Source organism: Eurosta solidaginis, chromosome 3, assembly GCF_040869045.1.
Source record: "Eurosta solidaginis isolate ZX-2024a chromosome 3, ASM4086904v1, whole genome shotgun sequence".
Taxonomy (NCBI): domain Eukaryota; kingdom Metazoa; phylum Arthropoda; class Insecta; order Diptera; family Tephritidae; genus Eurosta; species Eurosta solidaginis.
This window is the reverse complement of record NC_090321.1, coordinates 55,297,801-55,319,002: the sequence shown is the minus strand read 5'-3', so window position 1 is coordinate 55,319,002 and position 21,202 is coordinate 55,297,801. Positions and strand designations below refer to the sequence as shown.

At 38.5% G+C, this 21,202-nt stretch overlaps 1 protein-coding gene across 2 annotated transcripts in view; it reads left to right on the top strand.

Moving 5' to 3' along the window:
- Positions 1-523: 523 nt before the first annotated feature.
- hebe overlaps positions 524-21,202 on the top strand; it is a 104,147-nt gene continuing 83,468 nt past the window's right edge. Inside the window, exon 1 of one of the 2 annotated variants that reach the window (XM_067771785.1) lies at positions 524-1,125. The gene's annotated coding sequence lies outside the window, so the exon portion shown is untranslated. The remainder of the gene's footprint in view (positions 1,126-21,202) is intronic. The other variant, XM_067771784.1, reaches the window with a different exon arrangement.

Below are 21,202 nucleotides of genomic sequence, written 5' to 3'. Positions count from 1 at the left end.
GTATACCAACATTTGGCGCTATGATCTGGTGGAAGGCGATCTGGAGGTCTGTAAGAAAGGCCTTAAGAAACAGCCTGGCTGGCTTATACATAGGCGCTATTGCACCGAAACTGTCAGGAAGAGGAAGAAGAGGAGTCGATTCATCACTTTGTGGAAGAGTGGGAAATTCTCATCCCGATTGATCGCTGCCTAATTTCAATTCCCATTTCACAATCCCTGCAAGCCCCCAAAATAAACAAACTTGAACTTGATTGTTTTCTCGAAACACAAAGCTAAACAATTCCTAGAGACGTACTATTCAAATTAAAAAAGCTCAATTGTTAGTGTAGTGCTACATACAAAGCGCCACATAAATGCTTTCCTTTTGCGACTTGTTTTTTTTTTAAATTTTTTGTTTTTGTTTGGTAAATTTTTTCCTAGACTTTATCACAATATTTTTTGTGGGTGCTGTTTTTGCATGCCGCTTCATTCAACCGTTAGAGCTGGCTGTTTGCGGCGCGGTATATGCGATAAGTCGGCCGATGGGTGTAAAAAGCTGGTTGACTGGTTGGTTTTGTAGAGGGGGATCACCTTCCACTTGCTCTGGTACGTACTGTAAAACTGGCTCTGTGGCGCGTGTATTAACGCTTGGCCTGTGAGTTCAATTTGCAACGTTGAAGTGATCGGTCGAAAAAAACGGAACGAAACGGACGGAAAGTTGGCTGCGCAAACGCAATTTCCGACTAAAATTAAGAGACGGTTGTGTGTGAGGCTTTTTTACATAAGTGAATACATACATACAAAGTTACAACGCTTAGCAAATCAGGTTGTTTAGTAAGTGCGCCCATAAACGCGTCAACTATTTCGCTTGAGACATTTTTTTTCTTATTTCTTTTATCGATTTTCGCTTCATGGTTTCTGTATTCGCGCGAAAAAATCTAAGTGAAATCTACACGACAAGTTTAAGAAAGCTCCTGTGTGAAGATTATTTATATTTTAAGCAAACAAAAATTTCGAAATTTTAGCATAGTAATAAAGAAAGATACATTGTTTATAACCGTTAAAAGCATCAACGGAAAAAATTGTGCCGCGTTGCAATATAACATCTTACGGCAACGCTATCATCAAGTCCTGGAGGTCTGCCAGGTATGTCGATAGTCTTTTCAAATCATCGCGAACGTAGTTTATTTGTATTTTTAAACGGTTTTGTTTAGCCGCCTGATTGGCGAATTTTGTAATTGAAATTTAAGTAACTTCCCGATAAGCTACAAGCTTGAAACTTGGAATATAGTTCAGAACCCGATGCAATAATAAGAAAAAAAATTCAGGTGGCGCATGGATCGAAATATTTCAAAAAATCGTACTTGTGGTCCGATTTGGTTCATATTTGGATCACATAATACATACATCAATAGAAAGCGACCTATGAAAAAAATCGCCGCTAGGTGACACAAGAATCGATATATTAAAAAAAATCGTATTTGAGGTTCGATTTGGTTTATATTTGGATCACATAATACATACACCAATAGAAAGCGCCCTATGAAAAAAATCGCCGCTAGGTGGCGCAAGGTTCGAAATATTAAAAAGAATCGTATTTGTGGTCCGATTTGGCTCATATTTGGAACACATAATACATTCATAAATAGAAAGCGGCTTATGAAAAACAATCGCCGCTAGGGGGCGCAAGAATCGAGATATTCAAAAAATCGTATTTGTGGTCCCATTTGTCTCATATTTGGAACACATAATACATACAATAATAGAAAGCGACCCAAGGCCTTCGGGGAGGGTTCTTATCGCTACAACAACAACAACAACCTACCTAATTATTTTCTAGCTTTTAGTACTATTTTTACTACATGTAATTATTGTTTTCAACAAAACCGTTTAACTTAAAACTTTTTTTAAATTATTTTTTACATACATATTTACATTCATACCAAGTTTGCTCATGGACTATCAAACGCTGTGAGTTATAAAATTTATTGAAAAATTGATTTGAATTATGTAAATGAGATTCAGAGAATATGAAAGTCGGTACTACAATGTCAAATGGGAATTTTTTACAGATACAACCAAACGTACGTACATATATAAAAACGAGATATTTTTTAGTTTTATTATAAAGACAACAAGTTGGCCAACTAAAGCAGGTGCCAAACTAGACTTAGTTATAGCACCTTAGACATAACCATACACTATAAATATAAGCCCTCCCCATGATTAACTTATTAGTATAAAACTATATGGTTTAAAGGACATGGTTTTAAACGAATTTCGTCTCCATGGACCAGAAATATTTACTTCAAAGCCTTTTGTTCCGGGAGTGGAATTCAAAATCGCCTTCCTGCAAACAGGCTCAACCAACGTCACGTCTTTTGGGTTCCTTAGCATATGGAAATGAAAAAAACGTATGAGTTAGATAAAAAAGGAACATTCCTTGAAGCTTGTACTACAGTAGACGTTCCTATCAGGTTGGCCGAGTTGAAAGAAGGCGGGCGTTGCACATGAGCAGAAAAGAGATAGAACTAAGCGTGAGGCGCAAAAAGTCAAAGTTCATGCGCAGTCTTACTACCTTAGACAAATAACGTTACTCCTATCATTGTAAATAGGGGAATGTAGGCTCATGATAGATATACTGACTGGAATCTGTTGATGCTGGAAGTGCGGGTTGCAGCAGGAAGTGTTCGAGGATGATCTGTGCTCGTGCCATGTGCTGGCCAGGTTGAGGCTCTAGCTTTTAGGAGTGATACTGCTATTAAATCTAGAAGCAAAAAGTATGTAGCATAGCTCCTAGAATGCGTCTAGAATTAGACAAGAAAATGGGGTTATCTTATGGCATAGGTCCCGGTTTTTCACAGAATTTTTCGGGTTGGTAGCTGAGCAAACTTCTGGTAACAGTCCTGTGAGGTTCTCACGGACCTGTCGATTTTGCATAACCTAACCTACGAGGGACATGCCCATTATAAAGAAAATATGTGCAATGAATTTTGTCTAGATATGTATATCGATTCTTTTCGATTTACGGCTCCCGAAACGCTGGGAAGTGCATGGTCAAAAAAGAGGCATAGCCACATCCGATAAGTAAAAGGCCTCGGATGAGATTTCTTTATTCTAAAAACAACCACGTCAAACGCTTTAAGGATAGATTCTGCCTTGGCGGAATGACAATAGGGCATTATGCCGTCAATGTTGTTGTAGGGATAAAGACTCTTGCCGAAGTTTGTCGGGGGTGTTATCGATGGTGATGGCCCTTTCATGGATATACATAGATCCGGTACGTTCCGGTAACAAGCACCTCAAACTTCTAGGCCATACCGCCCCATTGTTCCACGACGTCTATCGCAATTATCATTAGAAGGGAAGCTCAATTCAGAGCCACGATGTTGACTTTGGGGTTTTTGTTGTTGTTGTAGCGATAAGGACACTCCCCGAAGGCATTGGGGAGTGTTATCGATGTTGATGGTCCTTTGCCGGATGCAGATCCGGTACGTTGCGGTACCAATCCCGAACATCTCGTGAACGATTTGTTCTGTCTCATTGAGATACGTATCAAGGCGAGGTCATTCCATTTAATATTGGTTTGCACATAGCTCTCAAAAGCCGATGAGGAATATCACGCTGCATCTGATAAGAACAACACTGGACCCATTTGAGCAACAGAGTTGACTGCACTAATTTTTTTTTTGATTTCAGATTATAGTTAGAACTGGACCCATAGGATTCAAGGGATTGCAATACAAAAACTTATAGCTTACCCAATCGCAATGTCAACCTGACCTGCCCGAGGCGACCCCAAGCTTGTCATGTAACTAGTGGGTTGGAGGCGGGATGACCTTGAAGGTTCCTCGTGGCCATATGAAATCGTTCCCGATATGATCCGGCTAGTACTTCCACGTGCTTGTTACCAGATTTATATCCAGAAGAGGACTCCTAATTTTAATTGAACAAAATTTCACGTTACTAAACTGATAGTACCGCTGGGTATAAAGACCTAGCATAGCTGCGTGACAAAGGCAGCGAAAGAAATATGTAATAATAAGTTAAACAACAACAAACAAAACTTTTACCTGGTGTTTCTGCTTGTATTGTTTTTAGTTTTATTGGAAGAAAGTTCGATATCGTGTATTTTTGATGAACCTAATGACCGAAGGTGCTACCCGTGTGACGGTGTGTTACGTTAAGTTAGCATCTGTACTAGGGTAGCACACTTTCTTTTCGTACTTCGAAAATATGTTGACATTAGTTATATTAGATTTAGGACATTTGAAATGTAAATCTTTAGTGTTAATTTGGTATTAAGATTGTTCACAATTTTTGATAAGCTTTTGAACTTGCATCTGTCTTTTGAACAACCAAATGCTCGCATTCATGTCTACTTCACATTAATGCGTTCTTGATGGCTTCGTCGTTTTTGTGGCATCATGCCAGCACTGCCTTTAGTCCCTGAGGAGGATCAATGTTGGCTTAATCGCAATATTGAACGCGTGCTCACACATTGCAGTCTATTGAGTCTATACAGCCCGTTTCAAAACAGAGTCAAACTCTGACCTCTTTTGGCCAAGGCCGTGTTTGCGAACTTCACTTTCTCACGGAGGAGAATTTTTCAGTCTTCCCAGCTGTAGCGCGGTCATAGTGTAGCTCTTGGTAAAGAGAAGACTGACCAAGGGAACTAACTCTATCGCTCCCTGATTGTGAACATTTCGGCAAAACAAGACTTGGAGTTATTGTATGTGGGTTAACTCCTGATGCCAGATGGAGCTAAAGCCAACTTGCGGGCTTGCTGATAGATCAATTTATATGATACATGCCTGTGATGGTAACAACTTAATTGTCGTTCCTACCTTGAGTATGATAAATCTACCTTCAATTACTAGCATGGCGGTACCAGGAACAGGAAATCAGCTAAGCAGTACTTTTAATATGATATCGGTTTTGACATTAGCCCTTAGATTTACAAAGTGCATGGAATTTTTATTAATGTTTGTATGTATGTCACAGTGCTGAAACCTTGTATGGCTCCGCCAAGATTACTAGTAGAGCTCGTAAAGCTCACGAATCTCCTGAAATTCGGATTATTCGCTGCATTTACAGTATTATATAGAGCTTTCGATTTATTTCCGAACACATGTGATAAGCTCGCAAACTTTACGAGTACTCCTCGACTCGGTAATCACGTGAGAAGCCGAGTTTTCAGCCCCGATATTCTCGTTTATGTTTGAGAAAAAATCGTAAGCTCTAATTACAACTAAATCGGCAGAATCGGGGGACTCAAGTGGCCGATAAGCGGTAAAGCATCACAGCTTCCGAAAGCCAATTGTCAGCCTCACCGACGCGAAAGGGATTCTGTTACAAATATGAATGTATCATACACATACATATTTAGCAGGAGAGGATCTATGCAGATGATATTGTAGTAGTAGCGGTGGCCAAGAAACTTGATCTGCTCCAAGCATTATGTAATGACGCCGTGGGAAGAATAAAGGAATGGCTGACGAACATGGCGCTGGAAATGGCTAGCAATAATACAGAAGTGGTTCTGGTTAGCTCAAAGCGGACTGTGGATGAGTTGGTCCTAACCATAGGAGATTATCAAATAAATTCAAAGCCTTCCTTGAAATATCTAGGAGTAATCTTTGACTCAAAACTAACTTTTAAGGAGCACTTCACGGCGGTGGGGGAGAAAGTTTCTAGAGTTAGTGGAGCCCTAACGCAAATAATGCCCAACGTCGGCGACCCAGGCGAATCTACCCGCCAGCTATTATCCAACATAATCAGCTCTATAATATTATAGGCAGCACCAGTATGGCATGGATCTAAAATGATCCACCAAAAAGATATACTAGCAGCCTTCCGCAGTACTGCTATACGAATAGCATGTGCTTATCGGACGGTGTCCGCGAACGCGATCCATGTTTTATCCAGGAAAATCCCAGTAGATCTACTCTCGGGTGAAATGACCGATCTGTATGGCATTAGAATCAGCCAACCATCTGAATATGCTAAGAAAAGCGCAAGGTCACGAACAATAGTTAGGTGGCAAGAACGGTGGGAAGATTCGAGAAAAGGGCGCTGGACCTTCATGCTAGTTCCGAATATAGCGGAATGGTACGAGCGAAAACACGGCGAACTAAATTACCACCTCACACAGATATTGAGCGGGCACGGCGGCTTCAAGGAATATCTACATAAGCAGGGGATAGAGGACGATCCTTTCTGTCCACACTGTCCCCCCGAATTGGAAAGCGCAGAACATGTAATGTTTCACTGCCCTCGTTTTCACGGCGAAAGACTGTCTGTACACAGAGTTTTTGGAGAGGAGTCGTCCATTAGGAATTTAGTTCCACGAATGGGCGGACAAATAGATTGTTGGACTGCTGTGAGCAAGATGACCTTTATAGTAATGATGAAACTGACGCATGCTGAAAGGGCGGGCAGAGAAATGCGCATACGAAATAGTGGCGACTATATCGCCTTTCCCCCGTGACGGTATGCCTAACGGCGATCCCACGGGGTGCGGACACATGAACAGGATTAGCCTGGTCTTATTGGGCCACTTGAGGGTAGTGAGCTACCCCAACGTCCAATAAAAAGGAAAAAAAGAGGCTCTAGCAACCCTAAGTGCTTGTTACAGGAACGTACCAATCAAAATGGATAATACTCACCAAACCCTTCGGGAAATGTCTTTATCGCTACAACAACATCAACTAGTAAATCGAGCAGATTGAAAATGAATTCAAGTAAACGAGTACAGTACCAAGAACGGTATGTAGTCAGTGCAGTTTTTTCTTCGCTGTGTATGATGCCATGTCGGGCATCTTTCATTCATCAACGTAGTCTTGATTTAATTAATTTATTGCTCAATTTACTTAGATTTTTTTTACGAGGTGGAACAGTTATAAAGGCGAATGATAAGGACCAATGCTAATTGGCATTCAATAAAATTAGTTTCAGTATTCAGTATAAAGAATACAGTACAAGTGATATTGAGTACACCGTTAGAAATTTGAGCCTAAGTTTTAAAAATTTCATCAGTTTAAGCAATTTTTCAAACTCAGCTAAGGAGATCGTAGCAAAGATTCAAATAGGTTAATTAACATACAGTGGTTTGATAAGTAAGTTCTGGTTACTCCAAACTAGAAAAAGAAGCGAAAAAGATGGGTTGCATGGCGAATGACGATAAAACGAAGTATCTGTTGTCATAAAGCAAAGAGTCAGCGCATTTGCACTTTGCCAACCACGCCACTGTTGGCAGCCATAATTTCGAAATATTAAAAGACTTAGTTCATTTGGGAACCGGTATTAACACAAACAACAACACCAGCTGTGATATCCATCGCAGAAATACTCTTGCCAATAAACGCTACTTTGTACTAGGTTGAAAATTGAAAAGTTAAGTGCTCTCCCGGCAAACGAAAATCATGGTACCATGGACCATGATAACATCAAATGAGGCGGCGCTGTGAGTTTTCGAGAGAAAAATTCTTCGAAATATTTACGGAATTGTACGCGTTGGCGACGGCGAGTACCGAAGAAGATTTAATAATGAATTGTACGAGTTTTGTGCAGGCTTCCACATAGTCCAGCGAATTAAAACACAGTGGTTACGCTTGCCAGGCCATGCTATCCGAATGAAAGATAATGCTCCGGATAAGAAAGTATTTTTATCGGAAACCGCCTGTGGAAGCAGAGGAAGAGGGCAGCCCTCACTCCGCTTGAAGAACCAAGTGGAAAACGATTTAAATTCCATTACTGTTACCTTTGCCAACAGTTGGCCCAGCGAAGAAGTAGCTGGCGAAATTTTCTGGCCAGCGATAACCGTTCAAGCGGGTTGAACGTAAATTAGGTAAGTAAGTAAACTGATTGTGACGTCTACGGTACACGCTTCGAGGGATGCGCTCTTATGCTATCTTACACGCATAAATTTCTTCGCATATGGCCGGGGACACAATGAAGATGACATTGAATTCATAGCTGTAAAGCTCTTGTTCCCGAATTTTTTCTTATATATTTCTTGTTCCTACATACCGCCTCGGTCAGATTTGTACGTTTATGATTGCCATAAAGCAGTTATCCACAGCCTACATTCTCGTTTGCGTGATAACGATCGCCTAGTGGTTCTTGGGGACTTTAATTTACCATACGTTAGTTGGATTGGCAACGATGATTCAAACTTTTTGACTCCTGTTACTCACCATGATTTTATTGGTTCGCTTATGGAATTGCCGCTAGTTCAGATTAATAATGTGGTGAACTCTAAAAATAAGTTGTTAGATTTAGTTTTTGGTGATAGTTCAATATGTACTGGTCTCAGTCGAATCCCTGCCTTATCCCTGCCTGAAGATCCCTTGCACCCCACACTTGAGGTTACACTGGACAATTTACTGCCTACGATTAATTTCATGGTAGTGTCATGTCGTTCTCGTTCGAGATGTTTTAAAAAGGCTAACTTTGATTTGCTTAATCAACTGTTAGCTTCCTGGTCTGACCTTTATGGTTGTACTGATGTTGAGGCTTTTACGGGTTTGTTAATTCAAAGCGCAAATCTTCGGGATTTCCATCATCTTTGTCTTTGGGTGGCAAGAATGCTAGCCTTGACCATGATATTGCCGACTTATTCGCAGACTTTTTCAAATCGACCTATTCGTCAACCTGTACCCAAACCGGTAGTTATCCGTTCGAAATAGTTAGTTCATTGATAGTGCCACTGTACTTCAGAGTTTTTTAGCTCTGAAACCGATTTTTTCTCCAGGGCCCGATGGTATTCCTGGCTGTGTGCTTAAGTTCTGTGCTGTAAACTTAACAGAAACGATCGTAAAATTGTGAAATTTATCTTTGCAATCGGCGTCATTTCCATCAATTTGGAAACAGTCATTTATCATACCTCTGCACAAGAAAGGTAGTAGATCTAATATTGAGAACTATAGGGGAATTGCTAAGATTTCAGCTATTCCTAAAACCTTTGAACATATAATTACCTGTCAGCTTCAACATTCGTGTACTTCCATATTATCACCCTTTCAGCATGGGTTTGTGAGTTGTAGATCAACCACCACAAACCTACTTGAGTTGACCTCTTTAGTTCGGGATTGTTTTTTGGCTAGCAAGCAAACAGATGTGATTTATACGGATTTTAGTAAAGCTTTTGATTCAGTGAATGACGAACTTCTGATTCTGAAGCTTGATTTACTGGGCTTTCCGAAGAATCTGACTTCATGGCTCTCAAGCTATCTTTCTAATAGAACCCAAAAGGTGCTTTATAAAAATATTATTTCAAAATCAATTAATGTTACCTCTGGTGTACCTCAGGGCAGTCATTTAGGCCCATTGCTTTTTACTCTTTTTATTAATGATCTGCCACAGATTTTGAATCATTCACGAGCTCCAATGTATGCCGATGATGTAAAAATTTGCTATACATGCTTGCCTTCGGATTTAACTCGCTCAAATCTACTTCAGGTTGATTTGGACTCATTTCAACGTTGGTGTACAATAAATGCATTAGTTCTAAACTGTTCCAAATGTAAGTTCATGACATTTCAACGCGTGAAGCCAGTCCTGTCGTCTTATGTACTTTATGGCACTCTTATGGAGCGTATATCTTCGATAAACGATTTAGGGGTTCTGTTTGACTCGAAACTGAGCTCCAATTCACATATTTCAGCTATTACTAATAAAACAATGGGTACCCTTGGTTTTGTTAAACGCTGGGCTAAGGAGTTAAAGGATCCGTATCTGACCAAAGTCCTCTACACTTCGCTGGTCCGCTCAATACTTGAGTATTGCTCGTGTGTTTGGTGTCCATTATATATTACTCATATAAAGCGTATTGAGTCTTTTTTTTATTTTTTGCTCTACGGGCTTTTAACTGGGACTCAAATCTTTATCTTCCGTCTTATAGAAGTAGAATTCTTCTCATTAATTTGCCAACTCTGGAAAATCGTAAAATATTACTCGGGGTAATGTTCCTGCATAAGCTAATTCTAGGCGAGGTTGACTCCTCTGAGCTGCTAAGCCGATTGAACTTTGCAGTTCCTGTTAGGGTGTCCAGACACTACGAGCCCTTCCATTTACCCCTGTGTCGTATAAATTTTGGCAAAGATGATCCTATACGTGTTTGGTGCTCGTACTATAATGACTTGTATAATTGCATTAGTATCGAATGTTCGTTTGTTGCCTTACGCAATGCTATACTTTTCAGTCTCAACTGATATCTTAAAGTTTACTTGTTTAATTTGTAATGATAGTTTAATTTTAGTTCTTGTTCAATGTTAAACTAAATTGTAAATTTTTAATTAATTCCATTTTTAATTCTATACTTGTATATATTTTTACGCTATCTTTTTTTTTATGTTACTTTCCTTTGTATTTTGTTAGTCGACCACTCTTGTTAGTTGACTTTAAATAATTAAATAAATAAATAAATAAATAAATAAATAAATAAATAAATAAAAAAAAAATGTATGTCTCTCCCTATACCGATTCAATATGAATTTATGTTTCTCCCTACACCCCATTGCGGTAGGTTCTTTTGTGTGTGGCTATCTTGGTAGTCACGTCACTGTTAACGGATATAAATTCAAGGCTGTGAAGGGGTTCGTGTATCTGAGAACCAGCAATAACAGCGAAAACAATATCAGCTTAGAAATCAAACGAATAACTATTGCCAACAAATCCCACTTTGGACTAGGAGTCTCCATTACATAGCACAATTGTGTTCTCTCTGCATATGCGAAGGGGCAATCACTTTAGAGGTTTGGAGACCTATGCTTTGGACTGAGTAGGCAATTGAAAAGTAAGGTCCTCTCTCGACGAACAAAAATTACGCTCAACAAGTCGATCTGCAGACCTGTTCTCATGTGGGGCTCGCAATCATTGACGATGTCATGAGAAGATAAGATGGCCCTCGGATTGTTCGAGAGCATTGAAGGAAGTATATTGAGCAGCTGTATGAGATTTATGCAGATATAGAAGATAATAAAAAAATGCTGGGCGCAATAACCTCCGAAGAGATTTTTGGACGAGCTTTCGTCGTGCTCCTTTTAATTATTTTTGCAAATTAACGGGACGGGACGTACATGTTTTATGCCGACTCCGAACGGCATCTAAAAGGCGGATAAATTTTCACTGCTAAGCTTTTCATGACAGAAATACACTCGGAATGTTTGTCAAATCACTGCCGAGGCGCAAACCCGCTTGGAAACACTTTTTTCTAGTTTTCGATGTTGTTTTTACGGAACTTGAAGTCAGATTCGTATGTGTGGAACACGGAGCACGCTACAACCACTCCACGGGGCCGCCGTGCAGCGAATGAAAGCCCAAAGACTTTCCCGGCTAGGTCATATTATGCGAATGGACGAAGACGCTACGACCGAGGAATCCTTTCAATCGACACCGCAGTTTCGAAGCAGAGGAAGCGGGAGATCTCCACTGAGTTGGAAGAGGCAGTTGGTGGAAAACTTGACTTTCCTTGGTGCTCCCAATTTGCGCCAGTTAACGCGAAAGAGGGATAGCTGGCATTACTTGTTGGCTATGTACTGTATTAGGCAATCACCTCAAATTAGCTAACTTATATACCGTGTATTGATCCGTACCAATAATTAGGATTTATGAGAACGTAAGTGTTAACATTTTTTTTAAATTGTTGGTTGGTTATGAATATTGTTGGTAACTAGTTGCTTTTAATTTGAATAAAATCTAGGCTCCCTGAAGAAGATGCGGAATCATTGAAACGCGTAGGAGGGAGAAGGAAAGCTTTGGCTTAAAATTACCGGCCGTAAAGCTCCAACTCAGCATATATCGATACATAAATACGTATGTATGTACAAATTATTGACAAAAAATATGTAACAATTTAGTTAAAAGCGATAACAATGTTTAATTTTTATTATTGTTGCACTTGACTTGCTGATTTGTGAAGTTCAAGTGTTTTTTCTTACGCCATTTTGCCATAACATTTTTGTTTATCTGTATTTGAAGTTCAAGTACTCATTCGTACAGCTTTTTTATAGCTAAATTTAATTATCAGTTTTTATTTTTTTCATTAGCGCTTACTTTTTTTTGACTCAAGGCGCTCTTTTATGGAACGATTTTTTTCCGTCATTGTTTGATACGAAACGTGTACATACATGCATGCATACACAGTGGCGGATTTGAATATTTGCCGCCCCTAGGCAATACATAACCTGCCGCCCTTATGTTCACAATAATAATATTTAACAAATGATTGCGATTTTCAGTGCTTTATTACAGTGTAGTTCGTTATTAATGAAATACCATAACGAAATCAAGATAATCGACATTTGCATTAATGAAGTATTTAACCTTAACTTTTTTCCAAAAATTCCCCATTTACATTTCTTTGCATATTGATATTTCAGCTTCGAATTCGTAAATGATGTCATCACAATCAGTTTGTCTTCGCTCAATGAAAATCTTTAGTGGAATTCACTCACTTATTAAGATGCGTTTTGTAGAGATTTTATTAATTAACGATTTTGTCGCTTCCCTTATCGATTGTACTATTCACTAACTTAGTTTTAACGAATCGAAATAAATTACATTTAAATTTCGTTTTAATAGTATAAGGGTGGAAGCACAGCTTAACGAAACCTAAAAAATGCAAAAAGCACAAAAGGAGTGCCAAAAATAAATAAAATCCGCATACTAACTGCTTTTAAAAGTTTTTACATATTTTAACAAAAGGTAAGTAAATGCGGTATTCATTTTTTTTCTCTGTTGATATCGCAGTTATTCTTGTACCCCTTAATTGACCAAGTTGAGAAATAATATCATGAGCCAAGTCTAGGGTTATTAGTACGCCAAGTACTCAAATGCCATTTGATTTATAAATAAAGCAGCTTTTCGTGTTTGAAAGTATTTAATTAAAGTTCCGATTTTCTTTTTTAACTAAAATTGCCAGAAATATTAATACCGTGATTTTTAATGCAGCCAATTTACCTGCCGTTTATTTAACGACACAGCTGATCGTCGATAAACGAATATCGATACAAAATAGTTACTGAATAACGAAATCGTTATATTTATCGATTCGCAAATAAAGCGATGGCAAATGTCGTTAAAAAAGTTAGTGAATTCCACTGACTTATAACGATGCGATTTGTCGAGATTTTATTTAACGATTTTGTCGCTTGCCTTATCGATTGTGCTATTCACTAACTTAGTTTTAACGAATCGAAATAAATTACATTTAAATTTCGTTTTAATAGTATAAAGGTGGCAGCACAGCTTAACGAAACCTAAAAAATGCGAAAAGCACAAAAGGAGTGCCAAAAATAAATAAATTCCGCATACTAACTGCTTTTAAAAGTTTTTACATATTTTAACAAAAGTAAATGCGGTATTATTTTTTTTTCTCTGTTGACATCGCAGTTATTCTTGTACCCCTTAATTGACCATCAAGTTGAGAAATAATATCATGATCCAAGTCTAGGGTTAGTCGGTACAGCTTTAGAAACTCCGTTGCATTCAAGTGGAATGGGTCATCTACTTCTCTATGAACCACTGGCGATGGACTTAGTAATTCTTCATTTTGAGATAAAACGTACGCCAAGTACTCAAATGCCATTTGATTTATATATAAAGCAGCTTTTCGTGTTTGAAAGTATTTAATTAAAGTTCCGATTTTCTTTTTTAACTAAAATTGCCAGAAATTTTAATATCGTGATTTTTAACGCAGCCAATTTACTTTCCGTTTATTTAACGACACAGTTGATCGTCGATAAAAATAGTTACTGAATAAAGAAATCGTTATAGTTATCGATTCGCAAATAAAGCGATGGCAAATGTCGTTAAATAAGTTAGTGAATTCCACTACTGATGTAGTTTTTCGTGCGTTTTCAAACAGAAAACGATCTCCCTGCGCTAAAATTTGCAATAGGAATTGAAACAAACATTCGCAACGCAATGTCAACATTAGTGTAAGAGATCTGCAAATTATTCTGTCTCAACATTTTCAACAGTTCCAGCAGAGAATAATTTGAAATTTTCTTTTCTTGCAGTATGCCTTGAAAAAGACCATTTTATTTTCCTCACGATCTTGGTTGTAGTAATAGCTAAATATAGTGGATTTCTTACGTAATGCTTAGATGTTTCATATCAGTGATAAGAGAAAATTTAGAATAGATTTTTTGACATGCCTCACGTGTCAATTCTGCCAAAGTACGATCCAAGATAATGTTGAACGTGTTGACACGAAAGTTTTCACGGCCACTCAATTGAATACCAGATATCCATTTTTACCATATCGTACATTTGGATTTCTTCTACGCATCCTCAGTGGTTTGTATTCCTGAATCGTTGAAATAGAGAGAGCTTCCTCTTCATACAGATCGAATTCTTCACTAGTATCAGAAATAACTTTAATGAGTCCGTTGAACAAAATGATAACTTCGGAAATAGTCGTATTCACATTTTGTAATTTCTTGCTCACCGCATTGAATGACGTTAATAAGAAGCTCCATAAACCTTGCATGAATGCAGTCTCCAAAAGTTCCAGTTCAAGTGAATTAGAAGTTTTATGCCAATTTCTATGACTGCTATGCGGACAAATAATTTACAGCTTCATTTAAATTTCGAAATTCATAAAAAAGAATTAATTATTTATTATTATATACATACAAAAATACTATTTTAAGTGCAGAAAAATCCGAATGCAATTTTTTTTTGTTTTTTCAAAACTTAAATGACTCGAATTTTGCCGCCACTCAATTTTACCACACTAGGCTCTGGCCTATGTTGCCTATATGGTAAATCCGCCACTGTACATACATACTTACTCGTTCATCATAAAGTTAAATGCCTATCTATTCATAAATACATTCGAGTGCATTTAGTTTTATTACCTATGTATGTATGTGTTTTCGTAAATCATATTTGACAGATTTTATTCACTCTTGAATGAGTGAACAGATCACGTAATTTTGCATGTTTGTATTGATTGCCAAATCATGTGTACTCAAACTGTGCACCGCGATTGGGACACACTGCGAAAAAACTCATGCCAATGAAACGAACGGAACAACAAGCCTCGGATGAGATCTCGCTTTTCTGATCAACTAACATGCAGATAGTTTAGCAACTATGAGGGCATGTGCCAGATTCTTACTGGAAAATTAACCGATATCTAACTGGTTGTTGTAACTCTGTTTACATCTTTTCCCACAGCCAAGTTGCCATAAAATCCCTGCAATGTAGTGATACAGCATCAATAGTGGGGTTAAAGTGCAGGTAAGCTTTAAATGAGCTAGCTGATAAGTGCAACCGGGGTATAATATGGGTCACATGCCACCGTGCATCTCGAGAAACTGCGCTGCTGGTGAGCTAACAAGGGAAGGCACCAGCTGGCAAACAGTTACCTCTGTTGGCTGGGTGAATCCTCCTCTGAATACTTGCAAGCACTGGCTGCGATATTAGTTCACGGAGCAAGCTAATGCGAGATAGGCCATGTAATCAACATGTAGGCTGTCTAGGCAAATCTGGCCAAAGCTGGACGAAAAGAGATCACAATCGGTCATACTTCTGACTCGCCCCTCTATTAGCCAATTAGTGGGCATTCTAACAAGTCACTGTCTTATGGGCGCCCATGGGACTTATATGGGCCTGCAAACAATTGATTTCTGTTGCAGCGACAGGATAGAGATAGAAAGTGCAGAACATTATCTATGCCATTGTCCCCCATATCGAATACCAGGTATCGATGTCTCAACAGACACTTATTTGGGTGCATTGTAGAGCTAGAATCGGCAAAATAAACAAAATTCTGCACTACTACTTAGGCAAACGCACTGATTTATCTTTATACCCAGCCAGCAGAGGTATGAACCACATTCCACAGAAGGGAATCAAGGGCTCCTTCGTGGTATTACAACGAGCCACAATAGCCTACGTGAGTCTCCGTTTGGGGAGCGGAGGCGGCTACTTAAACCTAACCTAACCTAACTGGTTGTTGCCCTCTTGAATGCAAGGGCTGGCATCGCCCCCTAAATGTAAAGGGGTGGACTTTGCAAAATAAAAGCAAAATAGGACTTTGCGACGTGATCATAATAGAGTATGAGAAGCTAGAAAATTCATACGATCACCGCCCAGCCATGACATTAGCCTTTGGTCATAGATTTGATTAACTAATTTCGCTACGGCTCAAAATATGGTCATCTGCAGTACCAGGTTCCAACATAAAAAGGAATACGAAGCAACTTCACTGTATACTGATCCAAGAACATTAAACCAAACCGATCACAGATTGGCGACAGGCATAGCACTAGTGTCTTGGATATGCGGCCTCTTTAATATCTTAATATATACTGATAGCACTATCTCGTAGCAGTTCAAAAACACACACATGCTTTTTTGAAACGAAAAAGGTGCTCAAATTGACCCAAAGGAATTTTCTAGTCGAGCGTCTGCTCACGAAACATACGGACGATGATTTATACTCTTATGGCTCTCACTCCTGCAAACTGTAAACAATCTTCGACCTGACGATGTAACCGAGCGAAGCATATCTCTAACTCACTATTCACCGTGCGAGAGATCAACCCTTGCATAAGAAGAAATCACACTACAAGGGAGACACGAGTCACCCTGGCCCAAATTCGTTCTGGATACTGTGACAGGTTAAACTCTTACTTGTCCAGAATCAACCCAGACATACGCAATGTATATCCTGCATCCGATGTTCCCCACATGACGACACCAACCATCTTTCCGATGTAATACGGAACCTACGCCTCTAACACCAATCTCCCTATGGTCCGCCTCTGTTGCAACTGCCAGTTTTATTGGACTCCAGTTAGAGGACTTTGATGCCAATTTGTGAATGGTCATGCCCACTGAATGGGGCGAAGCACTGTACAACAACAACAAGAGATCAACCTGAAGAGAGACCGAAAATATATCGTTAAATACTGAAGCGGTATCAGATCTAGCATCAAACACTGAAGATGACCGAAGATAGGAGTGCCGACACGCACAACCCGTTGTAAATTTTAAATAAGTTTTTATTAGTACTAAAACAAACTGTCCGTTTGCAGTAGGCAACTAAAAAGAAAAGTCATCTCCAGGCAAACAAAAACACACTATATGAGTCCTTCATCATACACGTCCTGATTTATGACTCGAAATCAGACTGTGTCGAAGGAAGATGGTATTACCCATAGAGTATGGAAACGGATGAAGAAGGTAACAACTGACTTTGGACGCAGAGGAGCTAATTGGAAACATGCGTTCTTTATATCCCTTATTGCTTCCGATTGGTGAAGGCTATCGCAATGAATGAATGAATTACGCGTTTGATACAAGGCGGCCAAAATCCCGAGCTGTTGCTGCACGTGTACAATAAAAGTTTGGAAGTAAGAAACTTCTCCGCAAGAAGGAAGGTAGCACACCTCGTGCTGAGTCCGAATGACAAAAGAGACTTCGACTCCCCAACGTCTTTCTAGCCACTATGCATGTTCGGCACGGCCGTGAAAATGCTCGAAAGCCTTCTAAAACAGAGACTGGTAGCAGGCAACGATAATTGATGGGGCTTATCTCACCGACAGCATAGCTCCAACAGAAACCATTTCAAAGTAAAAATCACAGCCAAGATTGAAAATGCTGTAAGAAAAGGCAGCACAGTGTGCCATCAAGTAAAGCCATTAGTAATTGATATTAGAGAAAAATTGTATGTTTACAAACGGCGATGGTTACTAGGACATGTTTCTGAACTTCACTTCTTCATCAGTTAGCTTTTCGGGAGCTGAGCGTTGAACTCGAATCTCCAACATTCATATCAGTGCAAGCCTTTAGCTGCTAAGCCATATGAATGTCCCGTAACATGTCCTAGTAACCATCGCCGTTTGTAAACATACAATTTTTCTCTAATATCAATTACAAAAACCATTGTATAAAGCAATATGAGCAAAGCTCGCTAATTAAATAAATAAAGCCATTAGTATTATTCGTCATGCTTGACGTGAAACATGTCTTTAACCCCGTCAAAGCGGGCAATATGCTTAACGCGCAAAATCACTTTTTACAGGTACCCCCTATTTGCCATTTTTATAGACCAACTAAAAAAAATATTGGCTCACGTACGAAATAAATTCAGGCCAGAAAAATAATAGGATAATAGGCGGAGCAGCTCAGGCATCAACCTCTGGATTGCTACTTATGACAAATTTCATGCCAGACCGTACTTTTACCGTCTCTACTAAAAACGGAGATCGTGATCCTCACAAAGAGGAAAGTGCGCATCATCATAAATATAATTTCTGGGATCTAACAATTGGAAATACACAGCTTCCTGAAATACCTTAGAATAAGAAAAGATACCAAGCTCCCACTGCTACCAACAATTACCTCTCTGTGTTTATCTGTCTGCTACTCCCTTTCAACTGCTACTACTCTCACTTCCCGTTACTACCACTGCCATCCTACTCCCATTTTCACTGCCACTTCTATCACCACTCCCCACCCTTCGTTCTTCCACTATTATTACGATTCTCACTACCACTACCACTGCCACTTAAATTTTGCTTCCACTCCACTTCTCACTTACACTGCTACCATCACTTTCCACTCACTCCGGCCCACCCCTGTTGAAAGTGCAAATTTCCTTGGACTGCCGTTAGAGGATATTGATGACAATTTGTGATCGGTCGCAACTATTATATGGGACGAAGCACTGCTACAACATCAACTACGTGCATTTTTATTATAAGCTTTTATTTACTTTCACTTGGCTGTTTCCTGTAATCAAATCTTGCAAGTTAAATTTGATACACTTCCCGGTGTCCGATTGAGCTGAAATGTATAACTCCGATGACAATGCAATATTACTTTGCGAGAATTCGATAAATTAATCGATAACAGAACTATCGGTAAAGATTTGTATTCACAAGGGAATAAAAGCCTAAGTCCTCAAGAACGCAGGTAACTTCGCTTTGTTTGTGTATGCAACAAACGTAGAAGTTAGGCTGTTATCGCTAAATGTTGCATACTTTTTGTTGCATACTTTTCTGCGCACTTGATTTTGTTTTACAGATTTTTGGCGATGGAACAGAGCAGAGATCTGCAATGAGTAGTTGTAAACTGAAATCGACATAGGCAAAGTCACAATAAAATATGATTTTAAGTTAGTTAACACTCGAATAGAAGAACTTGACTGTTCAGAGTTGACTTCGAAGAAACCTTATAATTTTGATGCATTAAAAGAAATGGATAGGATGAGAAACGTTACAAATAACTAAGTAAAGATTACATAATTAATTTAAACAATAAATAAAAACCCTACTAAAAATTAAAAAAAAATCATATTTAAATTAAATTTAAGAAAAAAGCTTTTCTAAGAACAAGCTTTATTACTTGTTAATAAAACGAACTAAAAAGTAAAAAATTAAATTAAAGAAAAAAAAACGTTTTTAATGTTGTGATAGAAAGAAAAGGAGGTCCTAAATGTTCTTAATTATACAATAAAAATTTAACACGCTTTTATTAGAACAATTACGACTGTGATATAAACTGTAAGATTTAATAATTTAGGTGTAAAGTTTTAATGTTAAAAATATATAATTATGTACAAGATGGAATTTTTTTGTCGCAGACGAAGAATCCTAATTATCGTTAAAGGTTACAATGAACTTATAAAGTGTTACATTTCTTTACAGTCAATTTATTTTTTTCTTATTAACCAATAAAAAAAGCTTATTTTTAAAAAAGTTTTTTTTATACCTTTCATGAACATGGAATGGTATATTAATTTTGGTCCGATGTTTGTAACGTTGAGAAATATAGAAGATAGACTCACCATTAAGTATACCGAATTGATCAGGGCGATGAACTGAGTTGATATAGCCATGCCCGTATGTCCGTCCGTCCGTCCGTCTGTCTGTTTGAACGCAAACTAGTCCCTCAAATTTTGAGATAAAAAATTTAAAAAAATGTAAGGCGCGATAACCTCCGAAGAGATCTAAGGCCGAGCTTCTCTTCCAATTTGCGTCGTGCTCCTCTTGATTTTCCCTACAAATTGGCCGGATGGGACCTACATGATTTTATGCCGACTCCGACCGGGATCTGCAAGGCAGATGAGTTTTCACTGAGAGCTTTTCATGGCAGAAATACACCCGGAGCGCTTGCCAAACACTGCCGAGGGGCGGCCCCGCTTAGAACAATTTTCTTCTAATTGAAAAACCTTATTTCTAAAAATTTTGATGTTGCTTTATCCGGGGTTTGAACCCAGGGCATCCGGTGTGGTAGGCGGAGCACGCTACCATCACACCACGGTGAGATATCTCAATGAAATTTGGCACGAGGATGTATTTTTGTATTATATTATACATTTGTCGAATGCGGTAGGATCGGACCACATAACATATATCTCCCATACAACCGATCGCTCAGATAAGACGATTTTGGTCATTCCTGCCGCAATTTAGAAAGTATAAACGTGAAGCTCGGTGATATATATTCTAATATATCATAGAAGATATCCTGAAAAAATCACTTTGATCGGAGCTATATATAGTTATATCCCATACAACCGATCGTTCAGATAGAAAGATTTTTGGCCATTTCTCCCCTAATTTAGAAAGTATAAACGTGAAATTCGGTGATATATATTTTAATATATCATAGGAGATTTTCTGAAAAAAACACTTTGATCGGAGCTATATGTATATATTATATATGTACCTATCCCATACAACCGATCGTTCAGATAGAAAGATATATATATATAATATATATCCCATACAACCGATCGTTCAGATAAGGGGGCTTTTTTGCCATTTTTATACCTTTCATGAAAATGAAATGGTATATTAATTTCGTCACGAATCCCAAAATTGTAAGTCCTTAAAGGAAAATAGATAGACCCACCATTAAGTATACCGAAATAATCAGAATGAAGAGCTGAGTTGATTTAGCCATGTCCGTCTGTCTGTCTGTCCGTCTGTCCGTCTGTCTGTTTGTATGCAAACCAGTCCCTCAATTTTTGAGATATCTTGATAAAATTTGGTAAGCAGGTGTATTTGGGTGTCCGATTAGACATTTGTCGGAACCGGCCGGATCGGACCACTATAGCATATATCCTCCATACAACCGATTTTTCTGAAAAAGGGGATTTTTGTAATATCTTACTCAATTTAACAGATTGAAGCTTCAAACTTCACCATATACTTTCGTATATTGCACATATTGTTGCCTGAAAAAATTGATGAGA